Source organism: Protopterus annectens, chromosome 2.part2 (assembly GCF_019279795.1).
Source record: "Protopterus annectens isolate FY-2018-M chromosome 2.part2, PAN1.0, whole genome shotgun sequence".
Taxonomy (NCBI): Eukaryota; Metazoa; Chordata; order Ceratodontiformes; family Protopteridae; genus Protopterus; species Protopterus annectens.
Window position 1 is genome coordinate 712,713,029 of NC_056730.1, and position 27,844 is coordinate 712,740,872.

Consider the following 27,844-nt stretch of genomic DNA (forward strand, 5'->3'; position numbering starts at 1 on the left):
TTTTGCATAGCTAATACACTAAAGGAAGACTTTGGTGCCTTGCTTGTAAAATTAAAAAATACATGCAAGAGAAAAAATCCCAAAGGCAAGACTGTCTATTCATAAAGATTAAAGATACTGGTACCTATTTTTGAATCTCATTGCTGTGATTGAAAAGAAAATGAATGAAGTAGTGGCCATAATAATATATTTACTGCCATCATTGTCAGCTACACTCCTTTCCCTAATTACTGCAGTGACCTAGGTAATGTATATATAAAATGGGGATGGGTTTGCATTTTTTCATATTTTGACAGGTAATAAGATGATAATGTTACTTTAAGATGATAATGTTACTTTAAATTTGTCCTGGTTGTGAGGGACTGTTTTGGTGTTGTGTTGTGGTTTGCTTTCGTTGGATTTGATTCTTAGTTTGGATTATACATTACTAACCATGCTGACACAACTGTAGCTGCAAACATTATCCATCACATTCAATGTATCTAGTAATTAGATATATCTAGTAATTAGATGCCTATTTAAACCTTAAGGGTACATTCAACATTTTGAGTCTAAGGTACTGTATTATAATACTTTAAAAATATTTTAATCCAGTAACTCTCTTGATTGTCTGCTAAGGAACTGTTAAATCAGTCTTATTAATTACATTAGTAGCTTTATTAACCCATTCAGTAATGTGTGAGGTTTGTCTGATAAGAATCTTGTTGAAACTGACATGCCAGTTCCTTGATCTAAAGGGGTTATTCCTTTAAATTGTTCAGACCCCTTGGCAGACTAAGATGTTTCCCACATTACTTGTCCCTTCAGTGGATGGCGGTAACTCTCAGCTTTAATTAGCCCTCCCTAGTCTGTTACTTTTCATTTGTATCATACTTTCAGGCTTTTAAGAGTACGTAATACAGATTGTGATATATTTTCAGGTCATAACCAGGATGTTGGTTTGAGACATCGATATCAAGAAATTCACCATGAGAAGTGAAGCCTGAGAGATGACTCTTGACATCCATGTTGAGAGAGTATAACATCCCAGGTTAAGATTAGAAAAACCTGATCATAATTCTTTGTTGAGTTTGGAGCTTTGCCTCATCATTATAATACAAAAACTAGATAAGAAAGCTTAGTAGCTGTAAGTGTTTTACAGCTTAGAAAGCTGTAGCACAGAGACAGGACGCCAAAGAAGAGCATCAGAAAGCCAGTAGACACTTTATTCAGACTAAAAATAGTCCAAGTGAAGTGTGTAACAGCTTTCTGACACTCTCCTGTTGTGGCCGCTGATCTCTAGAGTGAGGCTAGATGTTCTTCGTGTTTCACTGTTGCAGTCATCACTTGTGGATTATCCTTGCTGGGTAGCCCACGGCCGGCCCGAATACCAGAGTAAAGGGTTTTCCTCCTGCTTCAGCTGTCTGATGTCTGAAGCTGATATCAGGTCGTCAGGGCTATAAAATGAGGCAGTCGGCGCCATTACATCAGTCTTTCTTGCCATGGAGCCCGAAGCAAAAGCAGTTCGCAAGTACATCGGTCGGCTGTTGCCAGAGTGAGGGAATAACCGTCTAACACTAAGTACCCCATTGGGAACCTTTTCTTGTATTTAACCAATGTCAGAGAAAGTAAATAAATGTCTCAGTTGTGGAAAACAGATCCCACATCGAGACTTCCATGCCCTGTGTGTCACCTGTTTAGGCCCAGACCATGACATCCCCGGATGTCGGTTTTCTGCTCTGTTTAATGCTAGGGCTATCAGGAGAAGGGCTGAAGTTGTAGCTAGACACTTCAGTGAGAGCATTTCTCACCGCAAAATGCTGTTGGTCAGTTAGGCTGCTGTTGAATTTCCAAAAAAGAAGAAAGATAAGGAAAAGGATAGCCCTCAGAGAGTTAAGCCCTCTGATGATCCTGAACTGATGTCAGCTAGCCTTCCACCCATTACAGTAGCTGAACTCAGTGAGGCTCCTTCACAGCCGCTGTCGCCAGCCGAGGAAGCGTCGCAGGCCTCTACTGAAACCTATTTGGAGTCCGGTACATTGCTGGGTCCATCTTCTCCTGCCGGTATGTTGGCCTTCAGTCCTGCAGTTGGGTCCGAAGCCGCTTTGCAGGCATCGGCTTCCATAAAGACTATACCAATGACTGATGCCAGGCAGAGACTGACGACCATGGCGCCAGTTAAACTAACCTTGCATACGGCCATTGAATCCACGAGGCCCAAGGCCAAGACTACCCCTAAAAAGACACCATCCCAGGGGCCCAGCCACCTACTTCCTTCCACCCAGCCTGCCACACAGTCACAGCAGCTGCTCAGAATGGCAGAGGATTTAATCACTCTGATAAGAGGAAGCTAGCCTTCCCAAGCCACCCCAGCCAAAAGGAAGAGGGACACTTCTGCTGAGGCTCTTTCTGACCAGGATTCAGAAGGGTCTGATCTAGAAGAGTCGGACACTGAAGAGCAGCCCTTTGCAGCATTTGAGGATTCTGATATTGAGGACCCCATTCCTTCTGCCTTCCCGCCTGAGGACCTCTCTTTCAGGGAAACTTTAAATTCCCTCAGGGAAAATTTTCACTGCGAGGCACAAGATTACCTTCAGTCAAAGAAGAGACTGAGAGAGTTCCTTGACCTGCCACAGCATAAACCTCCAGCCATTCCCCAGTCCTGGATGTGGTGGAGGACATCTTCTTGGAATCTGGACTCACCACGAACTCTCTGCCCCCTGCCCCCAGGAAGCCAGACAGATGATATAGGGTGCAAGATACCCACAAGTATCTTTTCAAAAACCCTACAGCTGACCTAGAGGTCATTGCTCAGGGTCCCAAGGAGGCTAGGGCTAGCTCCTCAAAAAAACCCATCCCAACTGATAAAGAGAGCAGATCCGTAGACAGACTAGGAAAGAATGTCTACACTTTGGCTACCTTAGCCATTAGAGCTCTGAAATGGCAATTTCACATGCTCAAATACCAGTAAAATGTGCTAGAATTATTAAATCAAAAAATGTCCACCCTACCAGACAGTAGTACAACCAAGGAACTAGCGGATCTTATACTTTCTAGCTCCCAGGTAGCCAAGCATTCTCTGCATTGTGGGTTTGATGCCTTGGAAGCTTCTAGCAGGGGTGCAGTATCTGGGTCAGTGATCAGAAGGTATGCTTGGTTAAGGGAACAACCATTGGCTGACCAGGTAAAGTCCAAATTATTGGATGCCCCTCTGGACAAGGACCAGTTGTTTGGACCTAAAGTTGAGGAGGTTATTAAGAAAATGGAAGACAAGGCCAAGTCTATGCAAACTGTGAAGGATTTTCTGGAGGTACAGCCTCCCAGATTCAGTAGGACCTTCCCCACAAAGCATTGGTCCTTTCCTACCCAAACAAAACCAGTGCAGAGGAAGGGGCACAGGGACAAGCCTTCTAGGCACCAGTTACTAAGCCAACAGAGATCCAGACAATGGACCTCTGCAACTTCTAAGCCCACTCCCTTCTTAAAGGACTCACAATGACTCTCTCCCCCCTCTTCTCTGCCCCCCCATCCTCCCAGAGAGACTAAAAGGAAGACTTTCCCTCTTCACAGAAAATTGGCAGCCATCACCTCAGATCGATGGGTCCTAGAAATTATTACCAGTGGGTACAGATTCTATTTCAGGGAAAACCTCAGATATTCAGGTTTCCCCAATATACCAGCAGATCAGAGGGCATAGGCAATCCACCAGATCCAAAAGCTTTGTGCCCAAGGCGCCATGGAACCTGTACCAAAGGAGCAGTCCAGAAAAAGGGTTTTATTCCAGACTGTTCCTGGTACCCAGAAAAGAGGGCATTCCCTATTCTCGACCTATCCACTCAATCTGTCCCTCCTGGTCCCAAAATTCAAAATGCTGACCCTACACAAGCTTTTGCCAATGCTGATACCACATGCTTGTCTAGTGACCCTAGATCTGAAGGATGTCTACCTCCATATCCCCAAAAGGAAGTCCTGCAGGAGTTTCTTGCACATCACAGCAGGGTCAGAACACTTTCAATTCTCGCTCTGCCCTTTGGTTTATCTACTGCTCTCAGAGTCTTAACAAGTGCCTGGCCCCTGTCATTGCCTTTTACAGACAGAAGGGCATACAGATTTATTCCTGTCTGGACGACTGCCTCATCCAGGAAGACACCAAGGAAAAACTCCTGCAAGACCTTGCTTTTGTTCAGACTCTCCTATCCTCCCTGGGATTCACAGTCAACCAGGAGAAGTCCCAAATTCACCCCACAAGAAGGTTAACCTTCCTGGGAGCTCTACTTGACACATCAACACAAACGGCATTCCCCCCTCCAGAGAAGCAGAGCTTCCTCCCCTCTTACTTTTCGCAGCTGGCCTGCAGGACCCACCTCACAGCAAGGAAATTCCTGCAGGCGCTGGGATACATGGCTTCCTGCATCCTGTTGGAACACCAGCTGCCCCTGATTCCTTGCTTAAAGAAGAAGCTCCTGTGGTGGGTAGAGGCATGTACCCTGAACAAGGGTCTACCCTTCATCACTCTTCCGCAGGGCTGGACCATCATCATACACTCTTCAGACACAGCCTGGGGGGGGGGGGCACACTGAGGAAGTATGTGCACTCAGGGCATTTGGGAACAAGAGGTTCAGGGCCTCTATATCAGCCTAAAAGAAATGCTGGTGGTGCACAGGGCATTCCTAGCTTTCAAGGATCACCTGAGATCATGAGTGTTCTTAATCAAGACAGACATTACAAAGTAACGTGGTACATCAACAGACAACACAAAGTAATGTGGTACATCAACAAACAGGAGGGCAGTCACTCCTAACTCCTGTGTCGCTTAGCTATGCAAATCTGACAATCAGCCTAAAATCTGGAACTGCATCTGATAACTCAGTATATCCCAGGGAAACAGTTAAGCAGAAGCCTCCTGGATCCCCACGAGAGGCAGCTGCACAGGGGAACCTTTCTCAACATCAGACAAAACTGGGGGAACGCAGACATAGACCTTTTAGCAATCACAGAGAACCGCCAGCTAACCAAGTTCTGCTCCAGAGAGTTCCATCCAGACACATGGAGAGTGGATGCCTTCTCCTTCCACTGGGGCAACCTGCGTGTGTATGCATTCCCTCCCTTGTCCTTGATTCCCAGGGTATTTCACAAGATCAGGGAGGAAGGGCCAAAGGCTATTCTTATTGTTCCAGACTGGCCCAGACAGCACTGGTACCCCTTGCTCCTCAGTCTGGCCAAAGAGCCTCCCATGCACCCGCCTCTCTCAGCAAACCTTCTAACTCAGGAGAAAGGGACAGTATTGCATCCAAACCTCCCCACACTCAAGCTGTCTGCATGGCTTATACCCCAAAGGCGGATGACACTACAGCCTTAAGCAGGCAGGTCTTAAATATTATTAAGGAGGCCAGAAGGCCTAGCACCAGAAAATCGTACTCCACCAAATGGAAAAGATTTACTATCTGGTGCCAGAGCAAGGGTGTTAACAGCACCCATGCCACTCTGCCATTGTTTCTGCACTACCTGCCAGAGTGCCTAGAAAAGGGATTGTCATACTCCTCCATCAAGATACATGCCTAGGCTGTCTCTGCCTGTATCCAGTCTGATCAGCCCATATTTTCTCTCCCCCTGTTAAAACAGTTCCTTAGGGGAGTAGCCCACATCAGACGACCTAGAAGGCCACCTGCTCCAGCATGGGATCTAAACTATGTCCTTGAAAAATTGACTTTGCCTGCTTTAGAGCCAGCTGTTGCAGCGGCCCTGAAGTACCTTTCTTGGAAAACTGCCTTCTTGCTGGCCATCACCTTAGCCAGGAGAGTTTCTGAGCTTCAGACCCTTATGGCCACTGAGCCCTTCATTATTTTTCATGCTAACAGGGTGTCTTGTAGGACCAATCCCTCCTTTATACCTAAGATGGTCTTGAATATTACCCTCAGGCCATCCATCTCCCTACCTTCTTTCCCAACCCTCATAATAAAGGGGACAGAATTTTGCATACCTTGGATGTGCACAGACAGTTGAGATATTACCTGGATCAAGTCATTCAGAACATCTGACCAGCTGCTGGTCTCTTTCGCTCTTGGATCAGAGGGGAAACCCATATCCAAATAGATCATTTCTAAGTAGATCTCAGATTGCATCCATTTCTGGTATTCCTTTCATGGCAAGAGTCCTCCAAAATCCATCAGATCACATTCCACTAGGGCAGCCTCTACTTCAGCTGCCTTTCTGGGAGGGGTTCCAACCAAGGATATTTTGGAAGCTGCTACCTGGACAGCCATCCACGCATTCACCAAACACTACCAGCTAGCCACCTTCTCCAATACCAGGACAGGCTTTGTATCTGCAGTCCTGCAGGGCATGCTGACATCCCCTTGAAATGGTGCAACCGGGGAGTTTTGCTCCTTCCAGTCCTTCCCTCCACCCTGTTTCTCAGCTTTGTGAATCTTCCCACAAGTGATGACTGCAACAGTGAAACATGAAAAACATAGTACAGTTGTGTACACTTAACATAAAATTAGATGTTCAAGTGTATTCACTGTTGCAGTCCTGATTCCCACCCACCATCCCCCTTTTTTTCTCTTTCTTGGGGGCTCCTACCTATTAGGGGCAAGAAAAACTGATGTAATGGTATCGACTGCCTCATTTTATAGCCCTGACAACCTGACGTCAGCTTCAGACACCAGACAGCCAATCTAGGTGGGAAACCCTTTACTCTGGTATTTGGGCCACATGAGGGCAACAGTGAATACACTCTACATTTATGGTAAGTGTACACAACTGTACTTTCTTAACATATCTAAGGAGTGGTTAACAATTGATGTTCTTCGTGTTTCACTGTTGCAGTCATCACACTTGGGTTATCCTGCCAGGGGTAGCCCTCAGTCAGCCCGAATACCAAAGGCTTAGTATTTTTGCATCGGTTGCTGTCGCTTCAGTACTGATGTCAGGTCATCAGGGGTATAAAAACAGGCAGCTGACGCCATTACATCAGTCTTTCTTGCTGAGGAGTCCAAAGCAGAAGCAGTTCGCACGAGTGCCGGTCGGCCTCTACCCGAGTTTTCATTTCCGAAATTGAGTCATCTTGAAGTCTTCTAAAGCTAAGTACCCCGTTAGGGCTCCTTTTTTCTTGCTCTAAAAGTTAACAGTTGTCTCACCTGTGGAAAGCAAATACCACACCGAGATTTCCTTTCTTACTGCATCACCTGTTTAGGCCCAGACCACGAGGTACCTCGTCATTGGTGTTGTGCTTTGTTCAGTGCCGCACTATTTGTCATCGGCCCTTATTGTAGCTAAATACATTCGTTCTCGATCTCCGTATTCTGAAGTGGCTTCAGTAAGCCATCTGACTACCAATCTTCTGAAAAAATGTAAGGATAAAGACAGAGACAGATCGCACAGGTCCAAAACTGCCGATGACGCTTCCGTTAAGCTAGTCACCAGTTCCCGGTACTCAGTGAGGCGCTTCCGCAGCCCCTGATGCCTGCTTTGATGGATTCGCAGGCCACTACCGAGACCCGTTCAGAGTCCGGTATGCCATGAGACTCTTCTTTGACTACGGAACCTGTGGATGTCTCTACCTTGGATGGGTCCGGAGCCGCTGTGCAGACACCGGCTTCTGAGAAAGCTCTTCGCACTACCGATATTCAACACAAACTGATGACTTCTTTCACATCTTCAGTTCTTTCTAAAACTACCGGGTTTCTAAGGCCAAGGGTACGAGCTATGCCTAAAAAAACGACGACACAATCTCAAGCACCTGCTTCCTTGCCACAGTCTCAGATGCTTCAAATGGCAGAAGACCTGATTATGCTGATTAAGGGAAGCCAGCCTTCCCCTGCTGAAAGAAGAAGAGAATTGTCCCCAGCAGCTTTATCTGACCAAGAGTCCGATGACTCTGAGGTTTCTGATTATGAAGACATGCCCTTATCTGCCTATGAGGATTCAGATCCAGAGGAATCCATTCCTTCTGCCTCCCCTGCAGTGGATTTTTCTTTTAGTGAAACCCTACATAGTTTGAGAGAGCATTTCCATTGGAAATGCCAGGCTCAGTCCAAAAAGAGACTCTGGGAATTTTTAGATCTACCATAGCACAGACCCTTAGGTATCCCTCCTGTTCTGGATGATGTGGATGATGTCTGTGTGGAATCCAGTCTAACTCCTGATACTTTACCCCCTGCTCCAAGGAAACCTAACAGGTACTTACAGAGTCCCTGACTCGCACAAATTTCTCTTCAAAAATCCTACTGCTGACCCAGAGGTCATCTCCCAAGGATCTAAAGGAATAAAAGCAACTACAGCTAAGAATCCCACCCCCTCGGACAGGGATTCCTAAGCTTTAGACAGATGGGGTAAAAAATTATACACCTCTGCAACTCTCACCATTAGAGCATTAAATTGTCAGTTCCACATGCTGAAATACCAGCAACATACCTTGGAACTTATTAAGCAAAAATTGTCTACCTTTCCTGACTATGCAGAAAATAAAGAATTACAGGAGCTTATGCATTCTGCAAGCCAAGTCAGCAAGCATACCCTGCAATGTGGGTTTGACGCCCTAGAAGCATCTTGCAGGGCAGCAGTCACAGATTCTGTACTTACATGCCTGGCTTAAGGAGCAGACCTTGCCAGACCATGTCAAATCAAAGTTATTGGACGGTCTTCTGAACAAGGACAATCTGTTTGGCACCAAAGCAGAAGAGATTTTAAAAAAGATGGAAGAAAAGGCTAAGTCTATGCAGACAGTCAAAAATTTTTTGCAAGTGCAGTCTCCAAGATTTAGTAGACATTGCCCCTCAAAACATTGGTCCTTTCCAGCACCCTCTATGACATCTCAAACTAGATCCAGGGGAAACAGACCCTCCCCCCCAGATTACAGTCTCGGGGTATGCAACGATCTAAGCAATGGAGTACCTCAATTTCAAAAGCAGGGAGTGCTAAGCCACTGCCTTATGGAAAGAATTCACAAAAACTTGTCAACTCCACCCCTCACCTCTGCCTAATTGCTCATGCTCCTAGGAGGAAAACTTGCCCACCATGCAAAAAAACTGGACCTCCATCAGTAACGATCGGTGGGCCCTCAAAATAGTATCCCAGGGGTACAAATTTTATTTCCACATGCTGCCAACCCCAAAAGGGTTCCCAGACCACCCTCCAAACCAGTGGGCAGAGGCACAAAACCAGGTTCATTCCCTGCTCTCCATAAGGGCAATTCAGCCTGTTCCTGCAGAACAGATAGGCCAAGGTTTTTATTCGAGACTTTTCCTGGTAGCCATTCTAAACACCTTCCTGGTGGTATCAAAATTCAAAATGCTCAACCTACAGCAGCTTCTCCCAGTGCCGTCCAAGGATGCCTGGTTAGCCACCCTACACCTAAAGGAGGCCGCCTATCTGCACATCCCAATAAGGGACTCCTGCAGGAAATATCTACATTTCAGAGCAGGATCTATGCATTATCAGTTCTCTGCACTTCCCTTTGGTTTATCCACTGCTCCCAGAGTTTTCACAAAATGCCTGGCTCCAGCCATTGCCTATTGCAGACAGAGGAATATTCAAATTTACCCCTACTTGGACGATTGCCTAATTCAGGCAGTCAGGAAAAGCTGTTGCAGCACCTGACATTTGTAAAGGACCTTCTAACCTCCCTGGGGTACACTATCAACGAAAAAAAATCCAAACTAGTCTCCAGTCAAAAAATTGTCTTCCTGGGAGCAAGCCTGGACACATCATCCCAGATGGCATTCCTTACTCCAGAAAAACAAGCCTATCTGACAGGCTACTTTGCTCAAATGGTCACCAGAACCCAGCTATCCACAAGGAAAATCCTGCAGGCTCTAGGGTTCATGGCCTCCTGCATTCTACTAATTCCATATGCCAGACTGCATATGAGGAAACTTCAGTGGTACTTAAAAAGCCTTTGGTGCCAACATTCTCAGGACCTGGAAACTGTCATACCTATAATACCTTGTCTAAGAAAGAGTTCCTTTGTTGGGAAGCAGCATGCAACCACAGCAAGGGACTTCCCTTTACACAACCCCACGCTACCCAGACCCTAACCACAGACACATCAGATTATGCCTGGGGTGGATATCTGGATGGCAAGTACATTCAGGGCCACTGGAGCCCAAATCAAATTCATCTGAACATCAACCAAAAAGAGATGTTAGCTGTTCAGCATGCTCTGACAGCTTTCAGATCCCTACTGTCACCAGGGCTCTTACTAATCAAAACCGACAATACCACAGTGATGTGGTACATAAACAAGCAGGGGGGAATCCCACTATTACCCACTCTGCAGGCTAGCCATGATCCTGTGGAACACGGCCTCAGCCATGCATATTCGCCTGCAAGTTCAATTCCTGCCAGGCAACCAAAACTCTCTGGCAGACAACTTAAGCAGAAATCTCCTAGACCCACACGAGAGGCAATTAAACCACAACACCTTCAGCCTTGTGACCCAGAAATGGGGTACTCTGAAGCTGGACCTATTTGCCTCCCCCTACAACCAGCAGCTCAGCAAATTATGCACCAGGGTACCTCACAGCAAGGCCTGGAAAGTGGATGCCCTATCCTTCCAGTGGGCCAACCTCTCAATCTATGTATTTCCCCCTCTACCTCTTCTTACAAGAGTATTACTATTACTCAAGATAAGGGTGGAAATACCAAAGACTGGCCATGCCAACACTGGTACCCATTACTGTGCAGTCTGTCACCATTGCCTCCATGGCACCTACCCCAAATCCCTACTCTCCTAACTCAGCAGGAGGGACAGTTCTTGCATTCACAGTTGCAGACCCTGAACCTTGCAGCCTGGCTTATCCCTTGACTTCTCCTCCAGTGGCCAGCCTAAGCAAGCAGGTGCGGGATGTCATACATAAAGCCAGATGACCCAGTACAAGGAAATCCTATGCTGACAAGTGGAAAAGGTATTGTTCTTGGATTCACACTAAAGGAGCAGATGCAGCACAGCCCTCCTTACCTCTCATCCTGGATTACCTAGCAGACCTACTCCACAGAGGCCTCTCCTTCATTAAGATCCATGCCTCTGCCATCTCTGCTCATTACAGCACTGAGCCACCTCTCTTCTCTCACCCTCTCATCAAGCAGTTCCTGAGAGGGGCTAACAACCTAAGGCCACCAAGAAGAGCCCCCACCCCCTGCTTGGGACCTTAACTTTTTGTTGGAAAAGCTCACACTACCCCCCTTTGAGCCTGCAGCATCAGCAGAGTTAAAATTCCTTTCTTGGAAAACAGCCTTGCTTCTGGCCATCACTTCAGCTAGAAGAGTGTTTGAACTACAAGCACTTATGGCTGTGGAACCCTTCATTATTTTTCATGCAGACAGGGTCTCCCTCAGGACTAACCCAACGTTCATGCCTAAAGTGGTGTCCACTGTGGCTCTGAACTAATCTATCCATTTGCCCACCTTTTTCCCTAATCCTCAGAATAAGGGGGAAAGAGTCCTGCACTCTCTAGATGTGCACAGACAACTCAGATTCTACCTTGATAGGACTAAGCCCTTTAGGAAATCTGACCAGTTACTAGTCAGCTTTGCACCAGAGGCATAGGGCAAGGCCATATCAAAACAAACCATCTCCAAATGGATAGCACACTGTATCCTTTTCTGTTACAAACATGGGAAACCACCCCCTCAGGGAGTCAAAATGCATTCCACTAGGGCAACTTCAACCTCTACAGCCTTTCTTAGTGGGGTCCCTACTAGGGACATTCTGGAAGTTGATACTTGGAGTTCTGTTCATAGCTTCACCAAGCATTACCACCTGCCTATCTTTTCCAAATCCAGGGCGGGCTTTGCAACAGCAGTCCTGCTGGGCATACTAGCCAGCCCCAACTCTTCCTGACTGCCTCCACCCATTCTTCAGGTTTGAGAATCAGCCCAAGTGTGATGACTGCAACAGTGAAACATGAAGAACATAGTACAGTTTTGTACACTTACCATAAATGTAGATGTTTGAGTGTATTCACTGTTGCAGTCCTGGTTTCCCACCCTCCAGCCCTCTTGTATCTCTCTCTCTATTCCTCACTCCTTACAGGGCTGTTGGTATTTACTTTTTACTGGTGGTGTTTTTCCACCATAACTTAGCTCCCTATTTAGGGGCTCCTTACATTTGAGGCAAGAAAAACTGATATAATGGAGTTGGCTGCCTGTTTTTATACCCCTGATGACCTGACATCAGTACTGAAGCGACAGCAACTGACACAGAAATACTAAGCCTCTGGTATTTGGGCTGACTGAGGGCTACCCCGGGCAGGATAACCCAAGTGTGATGACTGCAACAGTGAATACACTCGAACATCTACATTTATGGTAAGTGTACACAACTGTACTTTTAGCACCTTGCTGATGTAAGAAGGGGGTTTAACAAACCAGACTTTTCACCATTTTCTGAACATAGTCAAGGTGCTGCATGCACTCCATACAAGTTCATGACTGTCACTTAAGTTTGCTCTGTTTTATAGGTTCATAGGTTAGTACTAGGCTAACTGCCTTTGCTAGCCATTGTAAGCCTAGCCAATTATCCCTTGTGAGACTCAAACCCTGCACCTTGTGTTTATAAGGCAAACACCTTAACTATTAGGCCACCATTATAACATTAGCACCTATTTGGTGCACAGAGTTCAAGTTCTAAGGTCCTGAACACGCTGCACATAGTTTCTCAGTTTATTCAGAATGCCTTCGCTATAGTAGGTTTTATCTTCACACAGTCCCCTTTTTTTCCCACAGAATGGAACTGAAAATAGAGTTAGTGTCAGAGTGAAAGATAAAATGACACCCAAGGATGTTTCTTTCTTTAAATATATTATTTTTTTTTCTAAGTCTGTCAACCAGCTCAGTCTGTTTCAGTTTCTACAGGCTTTATTGCAATTAAATCTCTTTAGAAATAAACACTGATACTTTATATATAGTTTGTCTCTTGTCACATGTTCCATGTGGAAGATAATTGTTTTACTATTGTTGCCAGGCTCTGAATTATATAGTAGTGTGTATAGAGCTTTCCCTGTTTTATTTCTGCTTTTAGGATGCACAGAAATGTTTCTATTGATCATGGCTGCAGTAGCCTTAGCTATATAGATTATATCCTGCCAAGTGTATAACAGTTGACCAATTTCAAAAACTTCTCGGCACCTTTCACTTGCCCAAATTGTCAGTCAACTTGAGATGAGCTGACTGAAAAGGCAGGATTAGGCGCCAAACCCTTCAGAAGTTTTCCTGACAACAAATAGAGCACTCCTCTGTGGGAGTCAGAGGATCAATGGTCGACATGTGCTGTTTCATTGCTGCACAGATAAGTTCCCTTTGAGGAAAAACCTTCTACATTTAAAAAAAATTGTTGTTTTATTGTACTTCCTAAGCAAGGACTTTGTGTTTTAACAGACTGTCATGAAACTTAACTGTACTTTTAAATGGGAGTGCACGTTTTTCCTGTCAGTTTAAAAGTTGTTCAAAGTAATTGAAAAGCATTTTTTCTGTGAATAAATTGTGTTTCTTTTACTTTTTGGGGCTGGCAAAGTGTTTTAAAGTGTATTTTGCTGTGTTTTTATAGAAAAAAGGTGACTTTTAAAGACTTTGTGTATGCCAGCTTTTGCTGCTTGTTTACCTTGAGAAAGAGGCATCATTTTTGACTTGACCATGGAGCAAACTACAGGTCCCAAGGTCTGTCTTCCACCCACAAAAAGAAAAAAGTTAAGCAAACGGTCTTTGCCACCACATTAGGCTAGCAGTTTGCCTCAGCTGCAGATGGATGACTTCTGTGCCTGTTGCTTGTTCCTCAGGTCAGTCTTTTTACCCCGGACCCTACTAGCATAACACCGACTGCCACTCTGGGCAAGGGGTTAGCCACATCTTCTGTGATAGTTATGGTCCCCTCAGTGGGGAAGGGAGAGCCACTATTGATGGTCCTAGGAAAGGCAACAGGGAAGAGTTTGTGCCCATCCCTGGGGAAGCTGCTGTTGCCATTAATAATGCTGTTCCCATTTTTCTGTCAAAAAGAAACAGAAAACTCAAGGCGGACTAGGATTACCTAATTTGATGGGGTATTTTACAGCAACACAGTTAAGGCTCTTATACATAGCACAAGCAGAACACTCTAATTCAAGGTAGAATGGAATGATGCTGACACAGAGAGGAAGCTCAAGAAATAAAGAGAGACTGGGATTCTGAATGCAAACTTTTAAGGAGAACAACTAAAATCATACAGAGTATTATATTCATAAAATAGCAGGGAGTATGTTAAGAACTAAACCAGCATGAGAATGGAGAAAAGAGATTCTGCCAATAGGGATGACTGTGATCAGGGATACAGATAATAGGCAAAAAGGGGCTGGAATTTATTGGAGAAAACTGGCAAAGGAACCAAGGTATTGGGGGCAAATAACTAGACAGGAAAAGGTAATAGAATGGAAGAGGCCAAGAATTTATTTGGACTGCAGGTTAAAGATTGCCTTCCCTATCAAGGATTGATATCGGGGTATAGACAAAGAGTAGGGCTCCTAAATGAAAGACCAGCACTGGTAGAGTTTTTAATAGAATCTAGATCAGAAGCTGCAGTTTAAAAAGGAATAATTAGTAAAGCATATAAAATATTGCATGATTCTTATAAGAATCAATCAGATGATCTTAGAAAGGCTTGGGAAGAGAGATTAGACAATGGAGGGATACATGTACATCTCCCAAATATGCATCAAAGTCTAGAAGATTTAGGATATTTGCCTGGAAGTGTTTACATAGGTATTTTTATACCCCAAGTAGACTCCAAATAAGTTTTCCTCAGGGGGATAGCAAATGTTGAAGGTGTGATGGGAAGGAAAGAGGTAGCTGGGAACATATTTTTTGGGACTGTAATGAGCTGGCAGACTTTAGGGATTCCCTGCAAACTGCTCTGTCAGAGATGCTGGGTGAGCAGATTATTCTGACTGGGAAAATGATTTTTTTGAATTATGTTACAGAATCAGAATTGCCTAGAACCATACCTCTCAAGTGTACCTCACTACGAGGAACGAACCTCATTTGGGGTCTTAAAAAGTTCATGTTCCTCAAAGTTCCACATTGAAATACTCTGTCACACATTCAGTGTCAGAAATTTTTTTAAGTGAAATCCATGGTAAAAAAAATGAATCATATTAATTCATTAAAAGATCTTCTTTATAAGTAAAATCAGCATATTTTAACCATCCTTTGGTCCTCCTAGTTGAAGTTGTTAGTAAGCCATTAGTATGTGTTCCACATTTTGCCCATTTGTTCCAGATTATGAGGGCTAGTGTTCCTCATTTTGGAGATGGAAGGTTGAGAGCTATGGCCTAGACTAGTAAAGCCCTGCTGAGTCTAAGTTTGGTGGCTGCCAAAAAAGCAGTTACTAGAAAATGGAAATCAAAGTCTAGACCGACTTTACTAGAAGTAGTGAATATAGTAACAGCGATAAAATAACTGGAATTGGGATCTTTAGAAAAAGGAAGGAGCAAATTACATAGGAAAAATGGGAAATGTGGAAACAGTATATGTAGAGCAGGAACAAGGTTTAAGAGGCAGGATTTGAATGAGCCATGTTATGCTTAACAGACAGATGGTTTATAAGTGATGTATAATGTTTGCAACCACAGTTATTTCAATGGTGTCTGTGATGTAAACTGCAACTAAAGTGGTATCATTTGTATGTTTTTCATTTATATAAATGTAAGATTGCATTTTGTCATATGTGAACATTTAATAAAGATGTTTAGGGAAAAAAAAGAAACAGAAAACTAAACATGTATCTACTCCTCCTCAAATTTCCTTAGACAGCGGTAGTTTACTGAGTCTGGTTCAGTGTTTAACTCAGGCTACTGACCCTTCTTGTCATGTGGTTTCTGGTAAACGAAAGAGGATTGCCCTTTTCCTGAAGAGATTCAAGATTCTGAATATGGACAGGAGGATAGAGTTAGGGGTTTCTTCTCTGTTTTCTGATTCAGACTCCCTGTGGAGGGGTCCTCTTTGTCTGATACTATTTACATGTGTTAGTGTTTTCAGTGGTAGAACACTGAAAGTTTCTCAGTCCCTAAGAAAACACTATGAGCTGTTACAGAAGGAGTTTCTAGAATCTTCACCCATTCCCCCAGTTCTTTAAGTTCTGGAAGATGTGTGCGTCACTTCCTGCAGTTTTCCTAATAGCCTGCTGCTCCTGAAAAGGCAGAGAGAATGTTTAAAGTTTCTTAGTCTTTTAAGTTTTTATACTCTTCCCAAACCTGACCCAGCAGCTGTAGCTTTAATCCCACTGCTGATCATATTTGGTTAATTCCAATCCTGTTCTTTCTGACAAGGATGGGAAGATTGTTGATAAGTATGGAAAAAGTGTATGCTTCTGCAACTTTGATTCTTCAGAGAATTGTCAGGCTCATATTATAAAGTTTATTCTGACTAATTGTGAAAGTATGAGGAATGTTTTGCCTGCAGATTCTTCTTGTGAGGAAAATTTTACTTTAGTTTCTTCCTTTGTTCAAGTCACTGTTCATTGTTTACAGTATGGATGTGGTTCAATTGATACACATTTCAGGGCTATAGCTACTGGTATTGTTTTGAGGGTAGAGTTGCCTGGCTACTTTCTCAGAATCTCCAAGATGATGTGAAATGAGATTTTGCATTCTCTTTTAGCGAGGGATGGCTCCTCTGCTGCAGAGGTAATCAAAAAGTATGATGAAAGAGGCAAACTGATACAATTAATCTCTTAAGATTTTTCATCCCTCCTATTTCACATTATCTAAAGGATTCTCTAACCCCTCATCCAGTTTTGGCAATAAATAAATAAATAAACCATCTCAACACAATGCAGGTAAACATACATTTAAGAAGAAATGACAGGGGGTTCCAGAAAGAGTTCGGGACCTCCCCCAAAGCTAAGGACAGTTTAACAAGTCTGAGGCCCCCAAAGCCAAGGGCATTTTAATAAGTCTGAATGACTGTTTAAGGGACCTTGTCCCAGCGTCCTTCACTAGCAGACCATTTCTCCTTCCAGAATGTCTTAATCTTCACTTTTTCTCTTTGGCAATGCATAGCCTCAGACAAATGGATTCTGATTACCATTCATCTAGTTTACAAATGGCAGTGGGAAAAAATTCTGTCTTTCCAGGGGGTAATTTCTCATTGACCTGAAAAGACTCCTTTATTTCTCCCTTTCCTTCAAGACATGCTGTCCCAGGGAGTGATAAAAGCCCTTCCCAGGTTGAGAAAGATTTTATTTAGGGCCAAAAAAGGAAGATGCTTGGAGACCACTTCTGAATCTTTCTTAAGCTTATTTGTGATAGTGCCCAAGTTCAAAATGCTGCTACTTTTTCCTCCTCAATTAGGTTTCCTGGTAATACTAGTCTTAAAAGATGCTTATCACATCCCTATTCATCCAGACCTTGGTCCTTTATGTCTGGACCACATTATCAGTTGTGTATGCCTTTCCCTTTGGACTATCCGCTGCACCAAGTGTATTAAAAAGTGTCAAGTCCAGTTGTAGCTCATTGCAGGCTACAGGATTTTCACATTTTTCCATATTTAGAGGACTTTTTTTTGGCAGAGCCTTCAAAGTGTCAGGAATCTGTCTTGTGTAAGAGACTTACACAAGCTGGGATTTCAAGAAAACATTCAAAGGTTTTTTATTTGACTCCTTCACACATGATTGTGTCCCCATGGTGCCAGCTAGACACCTCAGCTCGAAGAGCTTTTCTCCCATAGGAAAAAAATAGATCTATCTAAATTAATTCATAAGGTTTTCCTCTCGGACGTCTGTCACTCTGAGGGAATACCACAAGATTTTTCATTTCATACATCTGTGATTCTCATGAAGCCCCTGGCAAGACTCCACAAGAGAAAGATACTGTAGTATCTGAAATTACTTTGGTCCCAGCACCAACATCCCTTGTATTTTCAAGTCCCAGTGCTGGGGTTTGTCAGAAGAAAAATCACTCGGTGTAGACAATAAATTTCCATAAATTCAGGTCTCTCACTCTTCCTCCCTGTTCCACAACAGTGAATCACCACAGCAGCCTCTGACTTTGCTGGGGGAGCAGTGTCAAGACAGATAAAAGTGCAAGGTGTGCGGGCTACCAAGGACAGGTGGCAACCAGATACATATCAGACACACTTGCCCTGATCAAAGCACTCAACTCTCTGAATCATCTTTGGTCCCCAGGACCTCTTTAAATTGTTACAGACAATACCACAGTCTTGTGGTACAAAGCAGTGGGGAATGAGGTTGTACCCCCTTTGCAGACTAACCGTGTTAGCTTGGAATATAGCACAGCACAATCTCACTCTACAGGCATCCTGCATTCCATCAGAGCAAAATTTTGTGTCAGACAGGCAGAGCAGGACAAGGGCAGGCCCTCATGAATGGAAACTAGATCAGAGGTCTTCCAAGATTTGTGGGGAATTCCTCAAGTACACCTACTTTGTCTCCTGTCTGAACAATCAGCTGGAAAGATTCTGCTGTAAGTTCTATGCAAGAAGTCCTGGAAGACAGATTCCTTTTCTTTTCCTTGGGCAGGAATGTTCTTGTGTGCTTTTCCACTGATATCCAGGGTACTTCTGAAGATTCGGATGGTATCCCCCAGGATCCTTGTGGTGACTTCCTTCTAGTCCTGGCAACAGTGATTCTTCCTTCTTTTGGAAATGGCCTGGGGCAATTACCACAAGTTTCTTTACAGACTGGGACTACTCACACAAGATGGGGATGTTTGAAGTTGATTGGGATATGTATCACCTAACTGTCTGGATCATGGGCTCTTAATTCCATTCAGGCACGTCTTTACTGAGGATGTGCAGCAAGTACTAATCGAGACAAGAAAACTTACTACTAGAAAGTTGTATATTAGCAAATTACAAAGGTTTTCTAGTTGGTGCCAACAACATAACCAGCACCCATTCAGGGCTAATTTTCTCTGGTTTTACAATATTTGTGTGAGTTAATATACTATGGCCTTTCTCGCTCCTCCATCAGTAATCATTTATTGGCCATTTCAGCATGTCTGCCCATGGATCCTCCTCTTTCAATGCATTATAATGTCAAAATTATTTTGAAAAGGGTTTTGCGCAAGAGGTCTCTAAGAAAATCAGTGTCCTCTCCTTGGGATCTTAATTTTGTGTAAGAAAAGCTAACACTTGCATCATTTAAACCAGCTAACCTGGCTAACTTAAGGTTCTTAACATGGACAACGATTTTAGTGATTGCTCTGACCTCTGCAAGAAGGGTATCGTAGTTGCAAGCTGTTATGGTGAGGCAACCCTATCTCATTTCCAAAGAAAGAAGGTTTCTTTAATAATTAATCCTTTTATTCCCAAAGTGGTGTCCAAGTTTCCATTAAGCCAAATTTTCCATCTCCCTATTTTTTTTACTGAACCTAAAAATGAGAGACAAAGAGTACTCCATACCTTCCATATCCACAGAAACTCAGGGCCTGTCTTGACAGAACTAAATCTTTCAGGTCTTTGGATCAGTTATTCATTATTTGGGAAGGTAAGAAGGGACAGCCTGTGTCAAACAATTTCCAAATTGTTGTCTAAGGCTATTACCTTTTGATATACTCACCACAACAAAACTATTCCAGGGTGGGTCAAGTTCCAATCCACCAAGCTGTGGCTTCATCTGTGGTATTTTGGAAAGGGCTGGATTCTAGAAGCAACAACTTAGTCCTCTGTACTTACTTTTCCTCTAAGCTTGAATCCTTCTCTAGGTCTAGGTCAGGCTTTGCTAGGATCATTCTCCAGGTGATCCTGGATCCTTCTCCTTCTACCTCCCAAATGTAATAAGCTAAGGTAATCTACCTATATAATTAAGGATACTGCATCAGTGATAAATATGAAGAACATAGTACAGTTGTGTAAGTAAACTTGCCATAACATAAGATGTTCAGATGATCACTGCTGGAGTAATCACTCTCTCCCTCCTTCCCCCTTGATTTTTGATGTGTTGTTTATGCCAGGGTGTGGACATTTACTTTTTCTTGCCCCTAGCATTGCCTTTTCAAGACTTTGTCTCCCTCTCTCCATTTGCATGAAAGCTGTGAAGGACTTATTGCCCAAGCTTGTCTTTTTAGTTAGTTCAGCTTGAGCAGGATACAACTCATTTTGCTAAGGCTACTGCAGTAGTAATCATCTGAACATCTCTTATAGTAAGTTTACTTACATAGCTGCACTTTCCTTCAGCTGATTTTTAGATGCAGCAATGCTTCTTCATTTGCTTGTTAGCTTTATAGAAATATTCAGGCGAACCAACTGCAGTTTACTCCAGTAGTGTTCTAGATAGACTGATCACACACACTCTTGGGTTAGCTGTAATTAAGCAGCTTAATTCCATTAACCCCCTCTAATTTAAGGCCAAAGCCAGAAAACTGAAGTGTCAGTCACCCATGTTACAAAAGTTCTACCCCCCCCCCCCAGCTTAGAATCTGAGAAGTGAATGATGGCAGTGGTGAGGAAATGAGAACTAGTGTGTCAGCTTTGCCACAGACAAAAGTGTATGTTACTAATGACCTGCAAGTATGCAACAAAGTCCAGAAGGTTTAGGATTTTTTGCATGGGAGTATTTTCATAATACCTGTCAACTGTACCAAATTCCTTGGTTTGAGGGCAAAATATTGGGGTGCCACGAATTTCCGAGTGGCCCCTTTAATTTCCAATTTTCCTGTTTTTTTTTTAAAGTTTTTTTTTTTTGACAATTGGTTCCTGACATCATCACATGCAGGATGAGCGATGATGTCAGCTTCACAAGGCAGACAGCCTATCAGAAGAATGCCGACCACGCCATTAACTTGCGGTCCGCTTATTATATGTGCAACAGTGCAAGTTTGCAAGAAATAGCCATTAAGCTTATGAGCTTGAGAGTCTGCATTTTTACTGTTCCATCCACCTCATACGTATAAAATGACAAAGAATAAAATCAACTGATGAAAAGTGTCCTGTGCCATGCAGTAAAAATATAATATCAAGTAATTAAGGCAGTGCCCGTTCTATAAGCCAAACTATTAACAACTCAATGTGAAATTTCAATAAAAGTATGTCTTAAAAGTGTGCTTTGTATCCTGAGCTAGGGCTTCATCTGCCTCAGATTTACTCTGATATACTTACACATGCTGTATTTTTGCCATCCAGTTACACATGACACTAGAAAAAAGTAGGCAGAAAAGAATTGCATTACAAACCAATAACAGCCTCCTTATAAAAGTATGTTCTTTAATTCTTCTTGTCATCTTCTGTACTATAACTATGTCACTTCTTAAAAACAGTCCACAAAACCCTTTACTTTCGTCTACTTTTTGTTGTATGTTTGAAAGGCAGGCCAGATTTTAGGTCGCACATATATCAGCGGATCATTTACTGGGTACACTTCCAGTTGAATTAGCTCCTTTCACCAACCCAGAGACAACGCAGAAACAGAAAGAAAAATGTTTCTCCATTCATCGTGTTTGCAACTGTTTTGTTGGTACTTCATTTGAGAAAGTAACAGGTAAGTGAATCTGACCTTTGGTATGATGTAGACACTCTGGGATTACTGAATAATAGTCGGATCGATCATTTTAAAGTTCGGAGCAGTATAATACCGTGTATGAAACTGCAAAACTGTCATTAGGTATTCCACTGTAGGAATATATAGACACTGTGTGTGAAGTTATAGGTATCAAATATAGTAATAGCATATTTATTTCCAGAAATACAAGTATTTATTTGCAAAACCTATAGCAACCCTCGAGTAACTATTAAATTTAAAATGTCCTCCAGTACATCCTGTGAGCGATGGGAATGCTTAGTTAGCCTACATACTGGAGTGTAAGAGTGTTACAGCAGCCTTTAGTTTGCAAGTATCATACTTTTTTATTCTGTTAAGGTATAAGCTTGTGTGAATTCGACTGCAGCCACTTCTGTTAAGTGTGTGGTCTGCTTGTTATATGTGCAAGAAACAGCCGTTAAGCTTACGAGCTTGAGAGTCTGCATTTTTAATGTTACGGCAGCCTTTAGTTTCCAGATGTCATACTTTTGAATTCTGTTAAGGTATAAGCTTGTGTGAATTCAGCTGCAGGCTTCTGTTAAGTATGTGTGTCTGCAGTCTGAGGTACTTTTGTTAAGTGTGTGCAATGTGCAGGCATGAGACTTTTGAATTCTATTTGAATTCTAGAGATACTTGACGATGGCAGGCTGTGTGTGTACTTTCTGCACTTTTACTGTTACGGCAGTCTTTGCAGGCATCATACTTTTTGAATTCTGTTGAGTTAAGGTACTTTCTTTTTCTTTTTCATGTCTGCAAGAAACTGCCATTAAGCTCAATGGCAAGCTATGTGCATGTACTTTCTGCACTTTTGTTACGGCAGTCTTTGCAGGCATCATACTTTTAAATTCTGTTAAGGTACTTTTAGCGCAAGGCCAAGAAACAGTCTTTGCAGGCTTCTGTGACTGCAGTGCAGTCTGAGATATTTTTGTTAAGTGTGCATCCGACTTTGAATTTAACAGGGGAGATACGTGTGGTGCATCAGACTTTCAATTTAACAAGGGAGATACACGCACCAGATTTGACGGCAGCAGGCTGTGTGTACTTTCTGCACTTTTACTGTTACGGGCCGGCAGTCTTTGCAGGCATCATACTTTTAAATTCTGTTAAGGGACTTTAGAGCAAGAAACAGTCTTTGCACTGTTTGTAGGCTTCTGTGACTGCAGTCAGATACTTTTAAGTGTGCATCAGACTTTGAATTTAACAAAGGAGATACGTGCATCAGACTTAGCGTAAGAAACATCAGACTTTGAATTTAACAAGGGAGATATGGGCATCAGACTTAGCGCAAGAAACAGTGTTTAGTAAAACAAGAGGGTGTGTGTGCTTGTGTGTGTCTGTGTGGTAGTTTCACTTTTCTGCAAAGGTTGCGTAACCATAGAGTTAATATATTTAAGTAAGGGTGAATCATGGTGAGTGTGATAAGGTAAAGCCTCCACATAGAGGTTCCAGTTACTTGTGCACATGCAAAAAAAAAATTCCATTATGTGATTTGGTAATTTTGACTTTATGATGTTTATATATCTGTCAGTAGCTTATCATTTTTTTATGTAACATAGGCAATTGATTCCTCAAGGGCAACAGGCACTTTATTTGTAGATGAAACAATGAAATATAAAGTTGTTTGCTAGCAGCAAACCTGTTCATTAGTTACAGATCTCTTTAATGTGGAATTATTTAGATTACTTTTACTTCTACAGAGATTGTGCTTATTTACTGATACATACTGGTGGATTGTAGACATTTGAGTAGACTTTTATTATGGAAATGTTCAGAATTGGGCAGTTTTGTCATTATTGGTTCATGCATTTTGTTTTATTGCTTCCTGGAAAAATGTTCAATTAAAACAAATTTAAAACGGGCACCCTAACAAGTTTGTGCTGTATTATACAAGGAATATAATTTAATACAGTCAGGAAGGTGTACCAAAGAACACATGTATGTTTTGTGTGCAAAGGGCCTATGATTTGAAAACAACCCAAAGGTAATCTTTATCTGCCACTGGCCAGATGCATTTTCTTTGAATGTGGGTTACAGTGCTGTTTCAATGAATGTGAGTTTCAAGGGCAGAGAAGTTTTAATGCCAAGTCTGTTTTCATTGTGAGACTGTATTGCTTTGTTTAGCAGATGTCTAGGTGTTTATGCTATAAAATGTAAAGTAAAAGTTTTAAATGAAATCCAAATAATCAGTGTAGAAGTAAATCAGTATGCACATTACAGTGTTTATAGTAAATGAGACGAAATAACCAAGTAATGGGACATTGGAATGCCTGCAGGGGGGAGGGCTATGTATGGGAGGTCCGATTCGACCATGATTTTGTGAGGAGGGAAGGGCGGCAAACAAAAAGACAGCCCCGGGCAACACAAACTCTAGCTATGCAAAGGATCAGTAGGCCATGGAGAATGACTTTTGGAGATCCTAGCAAACTATAATATTCTTTTGCTAAGATTAGAGTATTGCCTACCATTAAATGCCCTACTTTTACCACAAAACCCACATACTCCAAGTCTCCAAAAGCAAAATCCTAAGTTTCATCATCTTCTCCCTTCCCAGTGAACATCATTGCTACACATTTCTAAAAAAAAAAAGTTACCATTTACTATAGGGACTGGGGCCAAATTTTGATCGTCTGTTCTTCAGTTTGAATTTGAACGCCGGTATCCCATAATTCCAATGGAGTGGGTGGGGTTACATACTTATGTATGCTCATTTCATGTTAATCAGCATACAAATTTATACCTATTTTTCAGGGGCTTTGTCCAGATTTTTGATGCTTCCAGGTTGAGAGGTATGAATTGCATAGGAATTTTATACACCAAACAGATTTTCAAGGGTTTTTCTGTAGGTTGATAGCAAATGCTGGAGGTGTGATTGGAAACAGAGAGGTAATTGGGAGCATGTTTTTTGGGAATTCAGCAGAGCATATGCCAAACACACCGAAAAAGTTACCTCACTGTGGTGTTAAAAGGAATCTGAAATCGCAAGCGGCAACCATGGCTAATGTATCAGTACTCTTAGACTGATTAATCAATGCCACTGATGGATCGGTACTGGTGTCTTGTTCTGGTGTAGTAATATGCCATCATTCCTGGCACGGGCACTGTAGCTTTGGAGGTATGTACCTTATGACAGATCCTCCTCATTTGAACCTAAATTGAAAGACAAGCTGCAGAAGAGTGAGCGGGGAGGCAAAAATGCTTATAGCTTTGGACAGGAAGTTCTCCATTCCTCACAGGACTTTTTGCAAGAACCAGAAGAATACACAGAACCTAAGTTTCAAAATAGCACAACAGCAACCATATGGGAAGCATTCAGTTGGAAGTTCCCATGGGCATAAATAGCAAATAGATGCTATTCCAGAAGCAGAGGTTGTCCACCGACCCAGGGTCTCCATAATCCTCTCTCTGAATGATAGCTACAGAATCCCTGAAGACTAATCTGACCGTACTGCTCTGGAGGCAGTTGAGTGGGAGACCCCCCCCCCTCTGTCTGCATGCATAATAGGCCATCACACAGGACAGATGGATAAGGGAGATCATATTTGTAGGCTACAAGACCCTTCTTCATTTCACCTCCAAGGCCAACTTGTCTTCCTTTTCCCAACATCCCTCCGTATCAGAAGGTGGTGGCCAAACCATAGGTTGCAAACCTGTTATTCAGAAGAGCCATCCAAGAGATCCCAGTAGAGTAAAAGGATTCTAGAATGTACTTGAGGTTCTTTTTTGGTCCTGAAAAAGATAAAGAACCTCAGGCCAATCTTGGATTTAAGTGGCCTAAACCAGTTATATACAAAATGCACTCAGAGGCAAACAATGTTTATTCCTTCCCTTCTTTCAGACCGGTTTCGGTATCAAACCTTCTTCAGTGATGTAACATTCATAATTCAGGAACAGTTTTTATACATATTGTAGATCCCCAATTATGACATCACTTCCCCCATTTATCTAATTAAGCCTGCAAATACATATAAAGCATTGAACAAACTAAACAATGTACTTATGATGTCAAATGTTAAGCCAAACTTCCATTAATAACCTATTGTTACATATAAAGTTACTAATAAAAATACTTAACAAAAAGAACCTCATAATTTATCCTTAAGTCCTAGATGAAATAGGGCACCCAACTTAATAATCCATTTTCTTTCCTTTTGAGTTAGTATAGTGTGCCAACCCTGTTTTGTTGATCTATTTCCCTTAATCTGGTCAATAATGAGAAATCCAAAAGTGGCAGTTTTGTGTGACTGACAATGTCTATACAATGCATTGGTCATTTTCTTATGACGTAAATCACTCAAATGTTCTGAAATGCGACTCATTAATTGCCTAGAAGTCTGCCCCACAAAAAAGGCAGAGCATTGGCAAGTAGCCAAATAGACTACTCAATCGGAGCTGCAATTTCCAAAAAAATTGAATGTCAAAAATTTGACCAGTATTTTTACTGCTAAAAGATGTGGTTTTGAACATATGTTTACACAAACTGCAATGTCCACAAGGATGTGAGCCAACAAGCCTATCTCCCATTAGGGTAAGCTGATGTTGGTTCACATAGTCTAAAAAGGTCTTCTTATAACGAGGCAACATAAGACGTAAGTGTTCTTCCCCTTCTGAAGGAGAATTGGCATCTAGTAGGCAGACATTGATCCAGATCTACATTAGCCCGAAGAATGTTTCAATGTTTATTAACTACATCCTGTAATAAATGTGTATTGCTACCAAATGTTGTAACTAACCTCATGGCCCCCGATACTCCAGTAAACTGGATTGCTCACAATTGCTAGGCATGATCTTGAGGGTAGATTTATTAATAGAGATCCAGTTTACTGGAGTACAAAGTCAAAACTCAAAAGGACGGATCGGGGGCCATGAGGCCTCTAGTACCTCCCTTATTATGGGAACTCCTGGAGTAAGAAGTCTTATAAAGAAGTACCTAAGATGTAAGAAAACAGTCTATTTCTTAGTATTGTTTTGAATGACTGAAAAAAGGGCATGTGGAGGACCATTCGGGATCTGTCACACCCCAACAATTTTTTTTTTCATTCCAAAATTTAAGATGATGATCCTTTAAGGCCTTTTCCCCTGCTATCCCCAGAAGTCTTGCTCATCATTCAGGTTAAAGATGTTTATTTGCTTATTCCCATAGGACCACAGAGTGTTTCATTGGTTTGCAGCAGTGAGGAGGAGGAAAACTACCTGTTCACTTTCTTGCCCTATCTGCTGCACCAAAGGTTTTCAGCTTTAATAGTTTCTTCCTTGGACCTGGGTTTGGGTTTGGGGTAGGCATCACCTTTTACCCCATACCTTCCCTTTCATTACCCTACCAGGACTTATCCCTGCTTAACCATACTGTACTTCCCAGAGAGGGAGATTGGAGACCTCGGGGGTGAACCCGTAGCATGAAGGATATTTACTCAGGCTCTGGCATAAAGTTTTCCCCTTGGTATCGCTAGAGCAACAAAGATCTAAGGATGGCATAGGTCTCCCTCTTAAACTAGTGGCATCCTTATGTGGCAGTGGGAGAGGCCTTCAGAGAAGATATAGTTCTGGAACTTGAGCTAGCCACTGGACTGCCTGCTTGTGATTGTAATGGTGAATGTACTCAAACATCTATTTTTATGGGGAGTCCCTACCATAACTATATATCCCTTGTTTTAAAACATGAGGAGAGGAAGTCTTAAAATGACCTATCTGCTCAGTTTAGCAGAAGCATTCAAGTGGCAAGCAGGAATGGAAATCAAACCAGAAGTAGGCAAAAATCAGGCAATAACTGAATGTGCCAAACAAAAGAAAGAATATAAGGAGAAGGATCAGACACGTAACATATTTGTTCAGTGCGTAGACCGTAAAGCCATCTAAGAGCACTGATTCATTTAATGGGAATCCATAGTCTATTTCCTTTGACTCCTGTCTAAGTGGCTCAACTCAAGTTAGCATGTGTACAAGAAAAAAAATGTGATATGTTCAATAATGATGTTCTTCGTGTTTCACTGTTGCAGTCATTACATTTGGGTAATCCTGCTGGCAGGTTGCCCTCAGTCGGCTTGAATTCCAAAGTCCTTGGTCCTGCGTCGGCTGCTGTTGCCCCTTCCCTGACGTCAGGTCGTCAGGGGTATAAAAGATGCGTCCAACGCCATTTTCTTTAGTCTTTCTTGCCGCGCAGTGCCCGAAGCAGAAGCAGTTCACAAGTGCCAGTCGGCCGACCCCTGAGATTTTCGTGTTCCAGTTTCAGATCCGAAGTCTTCTGTAAAGCTAAGTACCCCATTGGGGAAACTTTTTTCTTTCTCCAGACCGATGTCAGAAAAAGTTAATAATTGTATTTCTTGTGGGAAGCAAATACCTCGTAAGGATTTTCATTCTTACTGTATT

General features: G+C 42.5%; 1 protein-coding gene across 1 annotated transcript in view; it reads left to right on the forward strand.

Moving 5' to 3' along the window:
- The window catches only part of CILK1 (ciliogenesis associated kinase 1), a 1,332,417-nt gene that overhangs the window by 1,270,666 nt on the left and 33,907 nt on the right, over positions 1-27,844 (forward strand). The gene's annotated exons all lie outside the window — the stretch shown is intronic.